The sequence below is a fragment of the Lissotriton helveticus genome, chromosome 3_2, assembly GCF_964261635.1.
Source record: "Lissotriton helveticus chromosome 3_2, aLisHel1.1, whole genome shotgun sequence".
NCBI lineage: Eukaryota > Metazoa > Chordata > Amphibia > Caudata > Salamandridae > Lissotriton > Lissotriton helveticus.
The window spans coordinates 467,299,315-467,320,186 of record NC_136062.1 but is presented as its reverse complement, the minus strand read 5'-3'; the positions used below and the strand labels follow the sequence as shown (position 1 = coordinate 467,320,186).

General features: G+C 46.2%; 1 long non-coding RNA gene across 1 annotated transcript in view; it reads right to left on the bottom strand.

The window, feature by feature from the left end:
• Window positions 1–13,728, bottom strand: part of LOC144826066 (uncharacterized) — an 84,462-nt gene extending 70,734 nt beyond the window's left edge. Inside the window, exon 1 of the long non-coding RNA XR_013609683.1 lies at window positions 13,463–13,728. This is a non-coding gene — a long non-coding RNA (uncharacterized LOC144826066). The remainder of the gene's footprint in view (window positions 1–13,462) is intronic.
• Between the last annotated feature and the right edge of the window lie 7,144 nt (window positions 13,729–20,872).

The window sequence follows — 20,872 nt, the reverse complement described above, 5'->3', positions numbered from 1 at the left end:
AAAGCGAAGGATTTAAAAACGATGGTGATGTTGGCTCAGGTTTATGCGACACAGTCGAGAGGGAACGATAGGGGTAGACGAGGATCGTATGGTACGTCTTCTACTCGTACTGATATTTCTGAGGATCAGTGTGCATACTGTAAACAGTTTGGACATTGGGCTTCGGATTGTCCGGTGCTTCGAGAACAGCGTAATCAGCATGGACGAGGGAGTGGAAGGTCACGGAATAGTTATGCAGGACCGAGAGGTGGAGCGAATAATCGTGGTAGGTTTGAGGCAAGGGGTCGTGGTCAGACTGATTATAATACTTTTGATCGATGGAATCAGTATCAGATAGCTGAAGGAGAGTTTACTGAGTCTCAGGATAACAATTATGCATAGGATTGCGTAGGATGGGGTGTGGAATTGGTTGAAGTACCAGTCGATCAAAGGGGTCCATATATATCAGCACATGTTTTGGGTTCTACTGATCAGTTTCTGGTCGATACAGGAGCTACTCATAGCGCTCTGTCCAAACACTTGGTTCCAAGGGCTCCCCTGTCTGGCGAAACAATTACTTCAATAGGGTTCGACGGAACACCTTCTTTTAGCCCATTGTCTCAACCCCTTATATTTCACATTGACAAATTTACTGCCCCATGTCCGTTCCTGTTATCTCCAAACACACCAGATAATATTGTGGGACTTGACATGTTAAAACATTTTCGAGCAACCATACGTTGTGCCCCTGAAGGGGTGCGAGTTATTTTGAATGAGAACTATCCAGAGGCTGAGAGATCGTGCCTCATGCAGGAGGCCGATGCGTTAGCCTCCCTTCCAAGCACTTTATGGGCCACTTCTGACACAGACGTGGGTCAAATGATTATTCCTCCCGTACGTATTACTGTAAAAGAGGGAGCGTCTTTGCCTCGTATACCACAGTATAAGATCTCCAGAGAAGGCGAGATAGCTTTGACACATATTGTGAATGACTTGATAATGGCAGGGGTGGTGGAGGAAGTTCCCTATAATGTTTGTAACAGCCCAATTCTTCCGATCCTAAAGAAAGACACAGACACTAAGATCTACCGTTTTATTATTGATTTGAGGGAAATTAATAAGATAATAGTACCCCAGTATCCGGTGGTGTCTGACATTACCACCTTACTTACTTTGATTCCACCCACAGCTACTACCTTCACGGTAATCGACTTGAAAAATGCTTTCTTCTCGATTCCCATTCATCCTGACAGTCGATATTTGTTCGGCTTCACATTAAATAACAAATCATATAGATTTTGTCGAGTTCCTCAAGGTTACACAGAAAGCCCTAGTATTTACAGCCAGGCTTTGAAAAGACAGCTTGATTCTTTCAATTTACAGTCTGGGGTGGTTCTTATTCAATATGTTGATGACATTTTGCTTGCCGCAGACACGCAGGAACAATGTGAGGAAAGTACTCTCTCCCTACTTTCTTTTCTTGCTAAACATAATCACAAGGTCTCACGGAAGAAGTTGCAATATTGTAGACCAAAGGTGACCTACCTCGGTCATCTTTTGTCTAAGGAGGGGCGTGCATTGACATCAGACCGAATTCAAGAAATTTTAGATACGCCAGTCCCTTGCACTCAGAAAGATGTTCGTGCCTTCATAGGTTTGACGTCCTTTTGTAGGCAATGGATACTAGGATTTTCGCACATTGTAAAACCATTGTTAGCGTTGTTGTCCAAAACTACACTAATTCCCCTTGAATGGACAGATGAATGTCAGAATGCTTTTGAGCAATTGAGACAGGCTCTTTGTTCTGCACCAGTGTTAGGTACACCAGATTATACAAAGCTCTTTACATTATATGTACATGAGAAGGATGGGTGTTCATTGTCAGTCTTAGTGCAGACACACGGAGATAAACAGAGAACTTGCGCGTACTTTTCAGCAGTACTTGACCCTGTGGCTCGAGGATTGCCTGGATGTTTTCGAGCAGTCGCAGCAACAGCTGTGGCTATACGACAGAGTGAGGGGATAGTTCTGTCACATAAATTGTTGGTGTTAGTTCCCCATGCGGTAGATGCTTTACTGAACCAAACGAAAACACAGCATCTAACTAGCGCCCATTTAACAGGGTACGAGTTAACACTGTTGGCGCCACACATTACACTGAAGAGGTGCGCCACTCTAAACCCTGATTATTGCCATATCCTGTTGCTGAGACTCAGAAGGAAGAACATCATGATTGTGTTTTTCTGACTGAAGAACAAACAAAGGGTCGTATCGATTTACAGGATACGCCACTTCCAGATGTAGATGGGGAACTGTGGGTTGATGGATCGTGTTTAAAGTTGCCAGATGGCACGACTTCCGCAGCCTATGCAATCATGACACTTAAGACAGTGGTTGAAACAGCACGAATACTGCAAAAATCGGCCCAAGCTGCTGAATTGATAGCCTTGACGAAAGCATGTGAGTTAAGTGCTGGTTTATGTGTGAATATCTACACTGATAGCCGTTATGCTTTTGGAGTAGTGCATGATTTTGGCCTACTCTGGAAGGAACGAGGGTTTCTGACCTCGCATGGAGTACACATCATGCATGGAGAGTTGGTACGTGGCCTCCTGAATGCACTATTATGTCCAAAGAAGGTAGCGATAATCAAGTGTGCACATAAGAAGGTGACAGACAAAATAGGACAAGGAAACACTTTTGCAGATCGCATAGCGAGGGAGACTGCCATGTTACAAAATGTCTCCCCTATGTATGTGGTGAGGTCACAGGCTGAGCGATGGCATGATGCTAGAGAGGAAATATTAGACATCCAGAAATCAAAATCTGAAGCGGAACTCGCAACCTGGGCAACAGAGGGTTGATGAGGGTTGTTGGCGTAGCAAAGATATGTAGAGATGGAAATTGCCTGCTGCTTACTTGCCAGCAATGGTTCAAATGACACATGGGCTGGCACATGTTGGAGCTCTTGCAATTACTAAACTACTTACACGAGTTTGGGAGCATTCTGAGATTGCCAGCACGGCTAAGAGAGTAGTGCAGACCTGTCTGATATGCTTACAGTACAATCCTGCTAAAGGGACTTATACTCCTAGAGGAGGGTTCGTTCCACCTACTGCACCATTCGAAGTACTGCAAATGGATTTCATCCAGCTTGAGCACTGTAATAACCTCAAATATGTCTTAGTGGTGGTGTGCGCCTTCAGTAAATGGATAGAGGCCTACCCCACGAAGGATAATACAGCATTGACAACAGCTAAGGTGTTACTCAAGGAGTACTTCCCACGCTATGGTGTTTGTAAATTTTTGTGGAATGACAATAGTCCTCATTTTGTTGGGAAAGTAGTGGAGCATGTCCTGAAAGGATTGGGAATTAAACAGAGGTTCCACGCTGTATTCCACCCGCAGTCAGCAGGTCTAGTAGAAAGGTATAATGCAACTCTGAAGCTGAAGCAAGCAAAGATTGTGGCATCCACGTCTTTGAAATGGCCGGATGCTTTGCCTTTGGCATTACTGTCTGTTAGATCAGTGCCACATTCCCGATCTGGCCTCACACCCTATGAAGTGGTGTTTGGAAGGCCTATGAACATCTGGGGAGTTCCAAAGCCTCGTTTGATACATGATGTGCCTTGTATAATGATGAACGATTATTTAGCACGATTAACAAATGATTTACTTTCTATTCATCAACAGGTTCGAGAAGCGCTCCCCGACAACTCTATTGGAGAGGCTCACGATCTCCGTCCTGGGGACCACGTGATGGTCCGCGCGTTCGAGAGAGACAGTAGTTTGGAGCCGAGGTGGCGTGGCCCTGAACAGGTATTGCTGGCAACTCGGAAGGCTGTACGAGTCACGAATAAGAAGCGGTGGATACATTCAACTCACTGCCGTCGTGTTTCTCCGGATCTGGTGAATCCTGCAGTGCTGTCTGATTATCGAGACATCTTGGATGCAGAGAAGAGCCCAGCTGTCATGCCTCGCGAGTCGGAGGGAGCCTTCCCGGACCACACTGTTTCTGGTGGAGCGAAGTATAACCTACAGCCAAGAAAATAGAGGTTTTTTTTTACATTTTTCGAGACTGGTTGAGTAACCGTTCTGAGGTTTGCGAAAACGGAAGCCGAGAATATCGGGGGGGGGGATCAGTTCTGGCCAATGTAGCGACACCCGTCTTGAATCTCGGAGAAGAAACCAGCGGCTACCTCGGATCTCAGCACTCAATTTTTATTTTTTAGTTTGGTTTTTGAAACTTTGTTCTTTGCACTATGACACCTACGACAATGAAAAACAGAAGAATTTTGGGTGCAGTTCTTTTCCTTACAACTATAGTGGTAATAGCAGTAATAGCTTGGACTGTAGAACGACTGCTTCCTGCACAAGAATATTTACTGCCTACCACTCCAATTCCATCTGAACACTTCCATTTTACTCTGCCCTATCATGAAGAGAGACATAGACAGACTTACTTGAATAATAGCTTTATTCAAATTCTGCATCATACTCACAACATGACGAACACTTCGAACTGTTGGGTATGTGAAATGTTGCCTGGACATCAAAAGAAAGGAGGAACTCCGCTCATTCCTCTTCCGTTCTCACATAATGGTTCTTGTAATGCTTGGTACACTCTTCTTTTTACCCTAAGATGGCCAACAAAAGGTGGACTACTTTTTCGACTAAATAAAGTGTGTTACAATGATAGAGATGGTTACCCGCAAGCAGAAGGAACTAAATTTGAGTGGGAAGAATATCGACCGGACAATGTATCTACACCTCGTGTTTTCACTAATCAAAGACTTATAAATATGTCCAGTCTACATGTGATTACGGTTATTGATACTAAGGCTGATCTTTGTGTGAGAAATAAAGGAACAATTCCGGTGGGGATAAGTGAATGTAATGCTACTCTCACATTTGATACACCGAGTGGTATTGCGTTTGTAGCCTCACGAAATACTTATTTTATCTGTGGTAATAAAGGATATCATTGTCTTCCCCTTGGATGGTTAGGAACTTGCTATATATCTTTTGTACTACCCCCTGTATTTATTGCCCCGCCTATGTACCATAATGATTTTGTACTATATCATGATTTTATATTAAATAGGGTTCAGAGAGCATTAGAGATTGAAAATGTGGACCAAACAGACACCTCCTTACAACAATATGTAGATTTTAATTTAGGCCTGTTTTCCTTTGTTGGTGCTGCCTTAAACAGCAGGAAAATAAGACGGCTAACACGTGTTGTGGAAGCTGTTGCTAATGAAACTGCCTCTGCTTTAGGGAACTTAACTGAGGAACTCCAAATTACTAGAATTGTAACGCTTCAGAACCGAATGGTTCTTGATGTAGTATTGGCTGATCGTGGGGGTGCATGCCGCATTATCGGAAGTAGTTGTTGTGTTTACGTCCCAGATAATTCACCTTCTGTATATGATGCCATTTCCAAATTGCACAAAATCGCTGCTGAAATTCACCCCGAAAATGGTACATGGACATTCTCTCATTGGTTCTGGACTTTGCTTAGTACCTGGGGTTGGAAATTGCTGACTATCCTTTGTATGATTATTGGAATACTCTTTTTCCTTTGTTTATGTATCCAATGTGGCCCTACCCTATGCTCTGTATGTATTACGGCCTGTATCCCATCCAAACGAGCTATTGCCAAAAATTAGCAAATGAGTAATGCAGAAATGATGAAAATAATGATGATTAATATTGATGATGAACATCCCGACTACTTCCATTATGAGGTAGCTTCAGCTAAATGCTGAAAGGGCCGTCTGTCGTAATTTGGCAGCAACTGAATTAGCATTTAGCTCAGCTACGCGAACTTTCATCGTTAACTTGACCAAACGTGCGGGGCCATTTTGTATTTGTTGGCTTCCATTTTGAATGAACATGCGGCCTCGTGGTCAGCATGCCCTTTCGTCCTTCCTCCATGCCAATGACCATTTACCTTGCCCGGCAACAGGCTATTTTTAGCACTGGTCAAGCCCACGCATGCGTACTCGAACATTTGGATTAATGAGTGGTCACCTCTTAGGAATGTTCTCTAAAACTGACCAGTGGTACTAAACTCCTCCCACATGCTGGCTGTGTTCCAAAAATGCCCTTATATGTACCTAAACTGTGAAAAGAGTATACCGCTTACCCTTTTTATTACTGTTAAACTTGTATAAAAGAGGTCGCGCACCGATGTTCGGTGTGATACTTCTTGCATTGCCGAAGGGTGCTGTAGGAATGTACCACCACCCCATGGGGTCTTAATAAACTTGTCTTTTGCATTTTCCAGTTTTCGTGTCAACTTCTATTCTATGGTGTTCGAGAGTTTTTGCAGAGTATGTAGACCTGACGAAACCCAAAACCACAAGAGGGAAGCAGAGAATAACAGGTTGTCTTTGGAAAGAGAGAGAATGAGAATGGAGCATGAGAGAATGTTGAGGGAGTTAGAGATCAAGGCCAAGGGCTTATAGATCAATTCCTCTGGTGGCAGCGCACCATCTGTGCCTTCAGAAGGCAGGGTACATATTCCCAATGATGTCATCAAAGATTTTCACAAAGGTGAAGATATTGGTCAGTGGTTTACAGCCTATGAGATAGCAATGTTGGCCCTCCGGGTCCCTGAGAAGGATTGGGGAGCGGGATTGTGGGGCCGCTTAGTCACTGAAGGTAGGGACACTTTGTTAGACCTACCCAAAGAACATAGGATGTCTTATAGCCACATGAAGGAAGCACTGATGACAAGGTATGGGTTAACTCCAGAGCTCTATAGACAGAGGTTCAGAAATTGTAAGAAACTGGAGGGAACCACTTGGGTAGAATATGTGTCTTTCTTTTGCAGAGCCATGGATGGTTGGGTGAGGGGTAGCAATGTTGATAATTTTTCAACTCTCTATGATTCGATTGCCAGGGAGCACTTATCTGCTAATTGTTTTCCAGAGCTACGCCAGCACCTTGATGATAGCAAGTGGACTAATCCTAGAAAGCTTGCTGAGGAGTCAGACCGCTTGTGCAATACCAGGGTCCACAAGGGTCTTGTGGGAGACTCCACCAAAGGTGGGCAGGATCCCCAGCAGAAGAGTGGGGGGAGAAGGGTAAACAGAGGGAGTTCCAAAAAGGTCCCCAAAGTAATTCCCTAGGGAACCAGGGTAAGGGTTCCCAGCCTACCCCTGAAAAGAAGTCAGGACCCCCAACAGAAAAACCTGTTCATAGGGGGCCTGTTACCTGCTTTCAGTGTAAGCAGGTAGGGCACAGTTGGTATGATCCCCAGTGTCCTCAGAAAGGACAGTATGTGCCACCCCGTGCACCACCCCAAAAGATGGCCAGTGTAGCCCTGGGTGGGGAGGAGATGGATGCCCAAGGTGGGTGGGGTCCCGTAGAAATGTCCCTTGTCTCATTAGGAGATTTTGAGATGGTCCCTAAAACTCAGCTGGCTGATAACACTAAAAAATACAGGCAGTGGGTGACTATCAATGGCCATAGAGTGGAGGCTCTCAGAGACACAGGAGCAAGTGTGACAGCTGTCAAGTGTCACTTGGTCTCTGAGGAGCAGGTAGTCCCTCATGCATTCTTCCCATTTGCTTCCGCTGACAACACAGAGAGCCATTGCAAGGTGGCTCAAGTTCCCTTTGAGTGGGGGGGGGGGTCACTGGTACTCTTCAAGTAGCTGTGAGGCAGTCCATGCCTGTTGATTGTCTGTAAGGCAATGATTTAGAAAGCTCCCCTTGGGCTAAGGTGGAGAGGAAGGCACATTTGGAGATGTTGGGTCTGCCTGAGTGGGCATGTGTGACCACTAGGTCTATGGCAGCTAAGGGTGTTCAAGAGACCCTGGAGCCTGAAAGTAGGGCCCAGGAATCTGCCTTAAAGAAAAGAGGTCAGGGGCGTGGGAAACCAGCCCCTACTGTTCCCACGGTCCAGGAGGAGGCAGACCCTGAGTGGGATGCCCTGGAACCCACTGGTGAGCAAGTTTCTCAACTGGGGAACCTACCTGAGCTGACCCATTGGCAGCAAGAAGGGGGTCCCTCCAGGGAGGAATTTTGTGAAGAGCAAAAGAAGTGCCCTTCTCTTGTGGGTTTGAGGCAACAGGCCACAAACCAGGCAGCAGGTGATCAGTCTGGATCACATTGGATCTACTGGGAGAATGGTATCCTGTATAGCAAGCCTAAGGTTGCTGAGCCTGGGTCAGCCCGTGTGCTGGTGGTACCCCAGCGCTTCAGAGCCTTCCTACTGGGTTTGGCTCATGATGTTCCATTAGCTGGTCATCTGGGGCAGAACAAGACCTTTGAAAGGCTTGTCTCCCACTTTTATTGGCCCCAGATGAGAAAGAGTTCAGATACTCATTGTAGGACTTGTCAAACTTGCCAGGCAAGTGGGAAAAGTGGAAGGAGGCACAAGGCCCCTCTCCAACCTTTTCCCGTAGTCAGTACCCCCTTTGAACGGGTAGGCATTGACATTGTGGGGCCACTTGACCCCAAGACAGCCTTGGGCAACAGGTTCATCCTGGTCTTGGTGGACCATGCGACCCGGTACCCTAACTGCTAGACACCACTCAGCTTATAAACCAGTTGAACATCTGTAGCAAAGCGCAAGCGCGGAGATACCCCTTCAGGGGTCGAGTCCTGCGCTATATAAGAATATAAATAAATAAAAAATAAATAAAAATAAAAGCCATTCCACTCAGGACAGTGACGGCCCCCGTGGTGGGACGTGCACTGATGGGGATTTTCCCCCTTGTGGGGTTCCCCAGAGAGGTTGTGTCTGACCTGGGTGCAAACTTAATTTCCAATTATATGAAGTCTCTGTGGAAGGAGTGTGGTGTTACCTACAAGTTCACCACTCCTTACCACCCACAAGGTAATGGGTTGGTTGAAAGATTTAACCAGACCCTTAAGGGCATGATCATGGGTCTTGAAGAACCAATGAGGCGTAAGTGGGACGTCCTCTTGCCAGGCCTTCTGTTTGCCTTCCGAGAGGTGCCGCAGAAGTCTCTAGGGTTCAGCCCCTTTGAGCTTTTTTATTGTCACCCGGTAAGAGGACCTTTGAGTTTGGTAAAGGAAGGCTGGGAGCAATCTCCCAGGGAACCTCCCCAGGATGTATATAGCTACATGCTGGCCTTCAGAAACCAAACCAGGCGTTTCAGGGATCTCGCTCAGGCAAATCTGGAAGCCAGCCAGGAAGATATGAAGCGGTGGTACGATCTGAATGCCACTCTGATTGAGCTTCAGTCTGGACAGAAAGTTTGTGTCATGGCCCCTGTGGAGCCTTGTGCGCTCCAAGACAGGTGGACTGGTCCATATGAGGTGGTGGAGCGCAAGAGTGATGTCACCTATCTGGTGAACTTGCGGTCTCCAAGGAACCCTTTGAGGGTCCTTCATGTTAATCGCCTGAAGCCCCACTTAGAAAGGTCCGGAGTGGGCATGCTCCTAGTGACAGATGATGGAATGGAGGAGGAGACCGAGCCTCTTCCTGACTTCCTGTCTGCAACAGAGCAAAATGGGTCAGTGGATGGTGTCAGCCTCTCTGCCACACTGACCCCTGATCAGCAGCAAGATTGTCGCCAACTGTTGGGGCAATTCTCTGATCTATTTTTCTTGGTTCCTGGTGTCACAGATTGGTGCGTCCATGATGTGGACACTGGCAACAGTCCTCCTGTGAAGCACAAGGCTTACAGAGTAACTGACAAGGTTAGGGCTTACATTAAGGAGGAAATCTCCAAGATGTTTGCTTTAGGGGTCATTGAGTCCTCCAACAGCCCTTGGGCCAGCCTAGTGGTCTTGGTCCCAAAGGCTGCCTCGCCGGTTGCCACACCTGAACTCCGGTTCTATGCGGACTACGGAGGGCTCAATTCAGTCACCAGGACTGATGCACACCCCATCCCCAGAGCTGATGAGCTAATTGATCGGCTGGGAGCTGCACGGTATCTCAGCACGTTTGATTTGACGTCTGGGTACTGGCAGATCACCTTGACTGATGGGGCTAAGGAGAGGTCAGCATTTTCCACACCATATGGGCACTACCAATTTCGGGTTATGCCCTTTGGGATGAAGAATGCCTCTGCCACCTTTCAGAGGTTGGTTAACCAGGTATTGGCTGGACTAGAGGATTTTAGTGCTGCCTACCTGGATGACATTGCAGTGTTCAGCGCTAGTTGGGAGGAACACTTGCAGCACCCCTGGGAAGTGTTGATGGCACTGCGCAAGGCAGGCCACACGATCAAGGCAAGTAAGTGTCAGATCGGGCAGGGCTCCATTGTGTACTTGGGTCACCAGGTAGGAAGCAGCCAGGTGGTGCCCCTACAACCCAAGTTTGATACATCCTGGCATGTCTACCCCCAAAGACTCAGACACAGGTGAGAGCCTTTTTAGGACTCACGGGGTACTACAGGAGGTTTGTCAAAGGGTATGGCAACATTGTTGCACCTTTGACTGAACTGACTTCCAGACAGCAGCCCAAGAAAGTGAACTGGACTGACACCTGTCAGAAAGCTTTTGATGCCCTGAAAACTGACTGCCATGTGCACAGCACCCGTGCTTCAGGCACCCAACTTCTCAAAAGAATTCATTGTACAGACAGACGCTTCAGAGCATGGTGTGGGACTGTTCTATCACAGATTACTGAAGAGGGCTTTGACCAACCTGTAGCCTTCATCAGTAGGAGGTTACTTCAACGGGAACAGAGGTGGAGTACAATTGAGCGTGAGGCATTTGCTGTGGTTTGGGCGCTGAAGAAGTTGAGACCATACTTGTTTAGGACTCACTTCCGGGTTCAGACCGACCACAGGCCCCTCAGATGGCTGATGCTTATGAGGGGTGAGAACCCAAAGTTGTGTAGGTGGTCCATCTCCCTACAGGGTATGGACTTTACGGTGGAACACCGCCCTGGTACAGGACATGCCAACGCTGATGGTCTGTCCAGATTTTTCCGCCTTAGTGAAGAGAAGTCCCAAGGGAAGGGTAGTTCTCCCCACATTTCAGCTGGAGGGGACACGTGTTAGACCTGACACCATTGGCGTGAGTCTCCCTTCCATTTGTTGATGGATTGCCTCCTCTGTTTTGACCTTTTTTTGCTGGATGTATGTTTTGGGCTCTGTGCCACTGCTAATCAGTGCTTCAGAGCAAGTGCTCCCTATGTTAAATTGATATACTAATTGGATTCCATGATTGGCTTATTTGATCTACTGTCAGCCCCTAGTACAGTGCACCATGTGTGCCCAGGGCTTGTAGAGCAAATGCTGCTGGTGGGCTTGCAGCACTGGTTGTGCCACCCACAGAAGCAGCTTGTAAAGTATATCTCAGGCCTGCCATTGCAAGGCCCGTGTGTAGTCTGTGACTACCATGTCGACTTGGCCAAGTGCACCCACTTGCCAGTCCCTAAACCTTCCCTTTGCTTCATATTAGACACCCCTATGGTAGGCCCAAGGGCAGGGTGCATTGTAAGTAAAAGGTAGGACATGCTCTGATGTGTGTAGCATGTTCTAGTAGTGAATTACAAACATCTTCGTTTTTCACTATTGAAGGCTACCTGTTCTCATAGACTAGAATGGGCAGGTAAGATTGTTATATCCCTACAATCCTAACTGACTCCGGGAACATGGTAGAAATTCGGGTTAAGTATGCCTGAACTCAGAATAATAAAATACATCTTTTAGTAAAGTTTATTTTAATATTCTGTGTTTGCAAATACCACTTTTAGAAAGTAGGTATTTGCTTGCCTAACCATTTGAGCCCGCCTCTGCTGACTTGTGTATTCCTTGTCTGGGTTTGTGTGTGACAGTGCTGAGGAAATTTCAGGAGACAGTCTGGGACAGCCCAGTGGTGAATAGGGAGATTTACCTCCAGATGGGAGGGGGAGAGTGCACCTGGGACCTAAATAGGGCTGGGCCTTCCCTCCACAATGCTGGCTCCACCCCCTGTGGCTTGTCTGATATCTCTGCCCTGCACAGTGAAAGGAGAAGGGGAATCCTGTCAACAGAGTGCTCCAGAGCTACATCTTCCCTCCCCTGTGCTGGCTCCACCTCCTGTGGGTTGTCTGATGTTTCTGCCCTGCACAGTGAAAGGAAGAGAAAAGTCATGTAAACACAGTGCTCAGGAACTGGTTTGAACTAGGCAGAGGCCTCTCGGCCTTCAGAGAACAAAGGATTTTTTGGTATAAATATTGGGACCCAGTCCCAGAGACTTTAGATCACTTCTGGAACAAGAAACCTTTCTGCCAAGGAGAAGAACCAATGAAGCTGCAGGAGTTTGGACTGCCCCTCTGCCAGTGTGCTGTTTGCTGGGTTGGCCTGCAGTGGTTACTTCATTGCCAAGGGAAAGGAGAAGGAACTTTGTAAGGACTTTCATCTACAGAATATTCTCCAAGGGCTTGAACTGTGCTTGCCTACTGCTGAAGTCTCAGGGCCAAAAGACTTCACCCCCAGCTCCCTCCTGAATTTCCTTGCTGGGAATTCTGACTCCAGTCACTTGCGTGCCGCTGGGAGCTGGAAGCGCGACGCATCGAGAAGGAGCGTGTCGCCGCCCAGCTGAAATCATCGCAACGCCGGAGAAGCGAGAGTTCGTCGCATCTCCCTGGAAGCGTGTGTTCATCGAAGCTATCTGCTGTCGCATCGCCGGAGAAGTGCGACGCATCGAGAGAGCTGTCATCGCATCACCGGAGAAGCGCATAGCAGGGCCTGTCGCGGCTCCAAAGTACAGAGTCGTTGCAAGGCTGCCAGGGCGTCATCGCATCGTCATCACATCGCCGCATCAAGGGCGAAATCTTCTTGCATCGCAACTGTAACATCGCATCGGCATCGCATCGCATCAAGGCGCCATCTTGCGCACCGCAACAGGTCGAGAATCTACGCATCACCTCCGCACCGGTAAGTCTCACGACGAGTCCCCTACTCTGCGCAAGCATTGAGGAAGGACGCAACCGTTCCCCCGGGTCACGTAACCGACGCATCTCCCCTTCTGCGAGCCTTTTGTTTACTTTGCGTGCCGCATCCAAGAACTTTGTTGAGAACTTTGTCGCATTTACCAACAACTTGAACTAAGAGACTTTTATCATCCTTTAAGTAACCTTTAGTATAGTATTGTGGATTTTTTTGTTTGTGGTCTTGTGTTTAAGTCTATATAAAGAATACCTATTTTTATAAAACCTGTGTTGTGTCCATCTGTAGTGCTATCACTGTATTGCTGTGTATATTCACAAATGCTTAACACACTGCCTCTGAGATAAGTATGGGTCCCTATTTGGACAAAGGTGATAACCATTGCCAACTAGAGACCCCCAGAACTAACAAGCACCAACATGAAATTGCATAACATTAAAACAATAAACATTGTTACACTTAGTTACAGTTACAACAACTAGAAGTCAGTCCATGGAAAAAAATGGGAACTGATGATAACTGAACAGTGGTGGAAGCACCATCATCACCTTGGTAGGAATATAGTTTATATAAAATTATAAATGAAGATCTCTGAGCGAATTTGGGACCCCTCACCTTAGAAGAACCTAGTACTGGTAGTTGTTACATCATAAGCTCTGCAAAGCTCTGTTTCGTAGAAGGGAATCTTCCGTCTGTAATGAGAAAAATAGTGTGCGTTACTATATTGCAAGCATTTCTCTGCCGTGCCAAAAAGTGTAGCATTGTTATGGATAAGCAATATGGACTAACACCAGAACTCCATAATGTGGCTTGTTAATGTTTTGGTTGACCTGGTACGCAGCACTTAGACAGTAGCAGTATGAGGTCATGTGGGCTAAAAGGTGTCTTATACAACAAGCTGCGAGGTAACGTCACATGTGCAAAAATAAAAGACACAAAGGTACAACGGTTGCATGGCTGGGGCTAACTAAGCAAAGCCTAGAATGACCCTAGGGACCATATATACCTACTAGTGTCTACTCTACTACTACTTGATTTGTACTAGTGATGTATGTTGTATATGTATGTGTTACTATTAACTCATTACTCAATGTTGCTACTGAACAATAGGGGGAGGTGTATATAACACCTAAAAAATGTGTAATGTATTTTCTAGGTGCACTACCGACCACCAGTGCCGGGGCCAGCGGCAAAGGAGACGCGGCTGGCAAGGATGCGGCAGTTGCGGATGGAGCTGCAGGGGTTGAGCCAGCACCAGTGGCGGGCGGTGGTAAATTTGATTCCTAATCCTTAACTATTGACAATACACTCACTGCAAGGGTGTACTGTATGTCAACTGTACTGTTGAGACTTAGTAAGTAAGAAGTTGTTGTGAACGTTTGAAGAGTGAAGACACCCTTTAATTGGCATTAGTAAAGGCATTAGCGGCGGGAGTATTGAGTAACCAATGGCCTCTTCTATCTGATTTCAACTCCGCTTTGAAAGTTTTATGGAGAAGACTAAAAGTCAGATCAGATCACCTGGTTTTGAACTAAAAGGGAAAGACGGGTGAAAGGTAGAAGGACGGGCGAGATGTAATATTTATGACTGACTGAGAGAAGGATATGTGTGATGCATGCATGCAATGCATGCATAGCTGGCTGAAAGGAATCAGATGCATGGTTCGTTGAATGCCTGAACAAATCCCACAAATGTTAAAGCCCAAGGAAGTGGGAGGATAGATACATACCACAAATGTTATGTACTGTGCTTTATAGTGCTACCATGCCACTATGTGTATAATTAACTTGTTTTACTGTTTTTCTAAGAGTATATTTTACAATAGTCTTGTTTTTTCTTTTTGATATATAGCTACTCCTTCCATGAGGAAACCGGATCGGAAGGAGTTGGCCGCCAAGGCACGGCGCTGGAAGCTGGAGGCCATCCAGCGGGAATATCTTCGGCTGGTGGTCCTGGAAGCGGAGGAGGAGGAGGCGGCAGCAGTTGCAGCCTCCTCCAATGCCCCGGCCCCAGCCACCGCCCTCCAGCACCGTACGATGCCACCGTCTGGCAGCAGCCTGCTGCCGCCATTCCCTTACCATCACTGGTGCCCCACCACTATTGCTGCAACTGCCGCGCTTCGAAGCGCCACGTCGCCCTTCTTGAGGAGGCAGTGCGTGTCCTCCAAAGACAATTCCACCAAACATAAAGAAGAGACCCTGTTCATTGCCCCTTTTTTATTTATTGTTTTGGTGGGTGGGAATCGGGCATTGGGGTTTCTTTGGACAGTTGGACATTAGGTTGGACTTTTTCTTTACGGACATTGGTTGGGGTTAGGGAGTGGGGTGGGTCAGGTTTTGTGTTTTTTTACATCATTTATTTTTGTTAGGGTTATTAAAGCAATATTTCTACTTTACATACAATGTTGTTAATGTTTTGTGGGTGAGGGTTACTGTTTTACATCACACTGTTTCCTTGCTGGTGCAGGGCCGCCCATAGCCAGTGTTTGATTTAAATAATTTGCTGACTTTGTAAGACACAAACACATAGATGCGGCAGCCCTCACTGATTGAGTTGTTCTACTAGTACTGTCAGTCTCTTCTAGTCTATGCATTCTTTAACTGGACTCAAAGGGGTCTGTGAATTGATTGAAAACATATCCATTAATAATTATGCCTCCCCTAAACTTTTCTTACCTTTGCTTGATGTTTAACTTAGGCACAGCAATGGCTGCATGGTGATGATGGTTTCCTTTCCTAACATGCCAGGGTTTTGGTGGTAGTAGTGGTAGACACTGGCAGCAGCATTTGTAAAAAAAGAAAATGAGATAGTCAGTCACCCGAGAGAGACTGTTCGAGGAGTAGTAGAATGAAGTACAGTACAGAACTTACCACGAAACAGTAATATGCAAAAATATTTTACAACAAAACACAATAGTGGTGGGGATAGCCTACTACACAGAGTTACAAACTATAGTTGTGTCGACTCACTTGACTAGGCCTACAGTACACTTGACACAAGCATAACAGTTAGTACTGTGTAGGAGGATGACAACAAATCCAATCAATGCCGGCAATTATTGCGGATGTATATGTTCCTTTGGTAAATAAAAATCACTTCTAAGATATACTGCTCATGGGTGGGCAAGCAGTAGAAGATCCTCGCTCTGCCTTCAAATTGAAGTGCTGTTGCTTTTGCCACATCCGCCCCAGCAAGCGTGTGATAAATTATTGGTGTACATTTCATTTAGTCACAACTCAATAAGTCACACAGCCCAGGGGAAGAGGGTTTGGATTTGTTGAATGGATGGGAAGGGGGGTTAGGGGAAAGATTTGAAAATGAAAAACGGTACTCATGGACAAACAACAAACGACAAACTCTGTAGACTACCATATCCATATCAATATGTTAAGGGACAAAAAGGAAATGCCTGCAAGGAGACCCGGATTACATACAGTTTGTGCTCAGTTGTTCCGGGCTTACTTTTACAGATAGCAAAGAAATGTTTTAAATATCGGTAGGGATGAATCATAAAGACCAAACCTAATGATAATAATAACAACAAAAAGAACACACTGTTGTAAAGATTGTAGACAAAAAAATGAATCAAATTATTTAAAAGATGATGAAAGTTGATACTGGTACTGTGTTATCCTGGTCAGAAATGTGGATTTGCATCTCTGCATTCCTCTTGGTCCTCTCGTCCATCAATCTGGGGTGTCGCCACTGCCTGCCTGGCAGATGTAGATTTATTGGTAAGGTAAGGGTGCATTGTTTTCCCAACTATAGCACAGGGTAAGGCCCGGCCTGTAATTGTAGATGGAAAAACAAAAGGGATATTGAGAAACAAAGTTGAAAAAAATGCACAAGTTATGGTGTAGTGCAATAAGAACACTTTCCGAGGCGGCATGTATGCATCATCTCTACTCTAGTCTGTTTCCAGCATTGACCTACAACAACAACAGGACAGAGCAGGCCCACAGTGACGGCACGTCGCTTAGCACATCCTCCATTTAGTGTACATTTTTCGAAAGAGTTGGACAAACAACATATCCAGCAAGATAGCATTTTACAATTTAAGTGACTAAATCAATGCACCACAGTCATACCACCGCTACACTTGACTCCACTTCTACACAGACATTTAGGTCTGCTGTGGTTGTTGACTTGTTTACCTTTTATGCCACTCATGAAACGTCCTGACTTATTATTCCATCAATCATCTCCGATACTTGTACTGAGTGACTGTGAAGATCGGCCTGCAGTAGAAGTGCAATTTTGTTATTAAACAACAAGAGTAGAAATATTATTGACTTGAGTCACTCTTAAGTGTGTGTACAGTAAGACTAGTACACTTTGACTTCACTTCAAGCACAACAAACAACAAAAACACAAACACCAATCACTCAGAGTCAGGTGTCCAATGCATGCCATTCATTTTCATTACCTGTTACCTATAGCTACTTGCTATAGGTAAGAAGGATGAAGGAGGGATCTGCCCACCGCCTACTGCCACGGGTTACTGTAAAGGTACTTTAAACTGTGGGATGATTAATTGCAGATCCCTGGTGAAACACTATCAGGAGGGTCCGACATGTTAGAAAACAAGGATTTGGACATCCTTTTTTTAACAGAAACATGGACTAGTCGTTGGTACAAATGGGCTTTGCTTGCCCAGATGGATATACATTTTTTCATGAACCAAGGACTGTTGAGAGAGGAGGGGGGGTTGGGGTGATTTTTAAGTAAAAATTGAATTTCTCACCTTTACAAGTAGACGATGTTACAGGGATTGAACGGTTGGGCTTTTCATTGCAAGAGGCTACAATTAGGCTACTCACGGGAGTGGGCTGTTACAGACCCCCGGGCGCAGACACCCAGTTTCAAGATCTGTTCAATTCCATCACTGACCTGAGCCTAACCCATTCAAGAATGAACATACTAGGGGATTTTAACTTATGGGACAACGGCAGCCTAGATAACCATTTGAGAGACCTAAGGTACACTTGTGAGAACGTTAATTTAAATCAAATGGTTTTAGAACCGACTCATCTAGGAGGACAAGTTTTAGATCTCCTGTTTGCGAATCAGGTCGAGACTGAGGTGGTCGATGTTCTGCCTCAAAGCTGGACCGACCATTCTTTAATCCATTTCCATAATGGCGGTAAGGGGGACGGTGGCAGCTTCTCCCCGACCCCGCTTGGTGACATTCTTTGAGCACTCTGCTCTTCCTGTGTTTTAACTGTTGCTCCATGAGCTCGTGAACGATTTTAGACTGCAATTTGAATTAGCGCTTTTAAAAGGGGAATAATAGACTTTGTGTTCATACTGATTACTAGTTGCACTTTGTAAAAAATTACCGCTTACCTACACGCACTGAGGGATCTGCTCTGTTGTAGCTCGACCTGTGCCTGCACGCCCAGTCCGACCCTCCAGCCAATCACGGGCGCGGAAGGCGGGGCAGAGCCAGGAACAGCCAGGGAGGCGAGCGGTTAGCGCTCTAGCTCTCCCCTACTCGAGGGCTATAAAGTTAGCGAGGAGGCACACAACTTTGCGGTAAGGGGGACGGTGGCAGCTTCTCCCCGACCCCGCTTGGTGACATTCTTTGAGCACTCTGCTCTTCCTGTGTTTTAACTGATGCTCCATGAGCTTGTGAACGATTTTAGACTGCAATTTGAATTAGCGCTTTTAAAAGGGGAATAATAGACTTTGTGTTCATACTGATTACTAGTTGCACTTTGTAAAAAATTACCGCTTACCTACACGCACTGAGGGATCTGCTCTGTTGTAGCTCGACCTGTGCCTGCACGCCCAGTCCGACCCTCCAGCCAATCACGGGCGCGGAAGGCGGGGCAGAGCCAGGAACAGCCAGGGAGGCGAGCGGTTAGCGCTCTAGCTCTCCCCTACTCGAGGGCTATAAAGCAACTCGTCGGCCCAACGCGCAGTGTTGACGCGCAGTGTGGCGCCTATTACTGCGCCTAAGACGAGCCAAAGACCAGCCCGTCTGCGCCCGTCCACGACAGGACGGGGCCAGGGGCTGGGGGCTATGGCGTATATTAGCAGTCACTCGGTGCCGCTTTACCGCTCTGCTCTAACGTACTCTAGTCAGTCCCTACTGGATATGGGCAGGTTTGTTTCTACGTTGTGCTCCCATAAGGTTGAGAACTGTTTAGAGGGACCATTTACCTGCAGGGAATGCTCCACACAGTTCACCATCAACGCTGTTATTACTCCATATCTACAGCGCCTGACCCTATCTGGACTCATTAAATTTCCCACAGACACTACTATTAGCCCTTTTAATGTCCCACTTCTAGACTGTAAGAGCTTCTTGTGTAATGTGCGCTCATTAGTGTCTCACTCCACTCAGGTTTGGGACCTTATAACTTCAGAGAGCCTACATCTCTGTTTTTTAACTGAGACCTGGCTCAAGCCCCACACTGTCCCGTCTATAACTATGGGGGTGCCGACAGGGTACAAAATTGTGAGGATGGACCGCCCTACTAAAATTGGGGGTGGATTAGCCATTGTTTTTAAACAGGAAATAGAGGTGGTGGTTACCGAGACGGTCTGTAACTCACAAATGGAGCTCCTGATTTTTACCATCAACCCTAGTTCTAGGGAATCTAGGAAAGGAGCATTAGTCTACCGACCCCCTGGTCCCGTGAGGAATTTTTCCATCCATCTTGTGGAAGCTCTTGCCCCTCATATACAGATGAACTCTGACTTTATTGTGGTAGGGGACTTTAATGTCCACAGCGAGTTATCGACATGTCTCAAGGCACAGATGCTCCTGGATGATTTGACCACACTTGGTTTGAACCTAGTGAATCAGGGTCCTACACACATAGCGGGTCATACACTTGATCTTGTGCTATGTAATTCTACTTATATAAAATGCCTTCCTCCCCACCAGGTGGATTGGACTGATCATGCTATCATTGAATTCTACACCCGCTCCAACCATAAGGTAAAAGGTATCCGGAGGACTATGGCAGATGTCAGAAGACCCTGGAATAAATTAATTCCAGAGGCCTTTAGGGGGAAATATTTAGAACCCAATTGGGTTGAATGTGGGGACAATGTCACCTCTGCATTAACTGAATTCAATGAAGCTATAACTATAACCATTGATCAGGTTGTTCCTTTGAGGACTTATAAATTGGGACCTGCCCCTAAACAAGAAGTGTGGTATACAGACGATCTCAGACAGTTAAAGCTCATTACGAGAAAGTTAGAGAAACGTTGGAGAGTTACACACAAAGTTGAGGACAAAGAAAATCACAAGACCTCCTTAAAACGTTATCACAAAGCTATTCGGGCTGCGCGGAAACATCATATCGCAGCCCAATTATCAGCAGCTGGTAATAACTCCAAAGTACTCTACCAAATTTTACAAACATTTACCAAGCCCTCGGCCTGCGAATTGGATGGGATTGAGTCCCAGGAACTGTGTAATAACATTTCACAGTTTTTTGTAAGAAAAATTTAAGGCATTTATGCTAAGATCTTAGCCTCAAAATCCACTGTTGATAATATGGGTTCTGTTGAGGGCATGTCTCAGCCTCTCTCTAGCTCAGTAGAAAAGAAGATCAATAAACTTGCAGAATTCCCACCGGTATCAATGGAGGAGATAACCACCCTAATCACTCAGAGAAAGAGTGGTTGCCCTTCTGACATCATCCCAGCACGGGTGATGGCACTTTTGAGTGATGAGCTGGGGGCTGGAATTCGGCAGGTTATCAACCTTTCTCTGAGCACAGGGGAAGTTCCCCTTGGTTGGAAGCGTGCTTTGGTAAGACCTCTACGGAAGAACAACTCCATTCCGTGGACAGACCTAACAAACCTGAGACCCATCTCCCTACTCCCATTTTTAGGGAAGCTCACTGAGAAGTTTGTCAACCGACACTTATCCAAATACATCGAAAGTGCGGGGGGGCTCGATCCATCCCAATCGGGGTTTAGACCCCGGCACAGTACTGAGACCGCCTTGCTGTCCGTCGCTGACGATCTTCGTATGCTTCAGGATAAGGGTTTTTCCGTTGT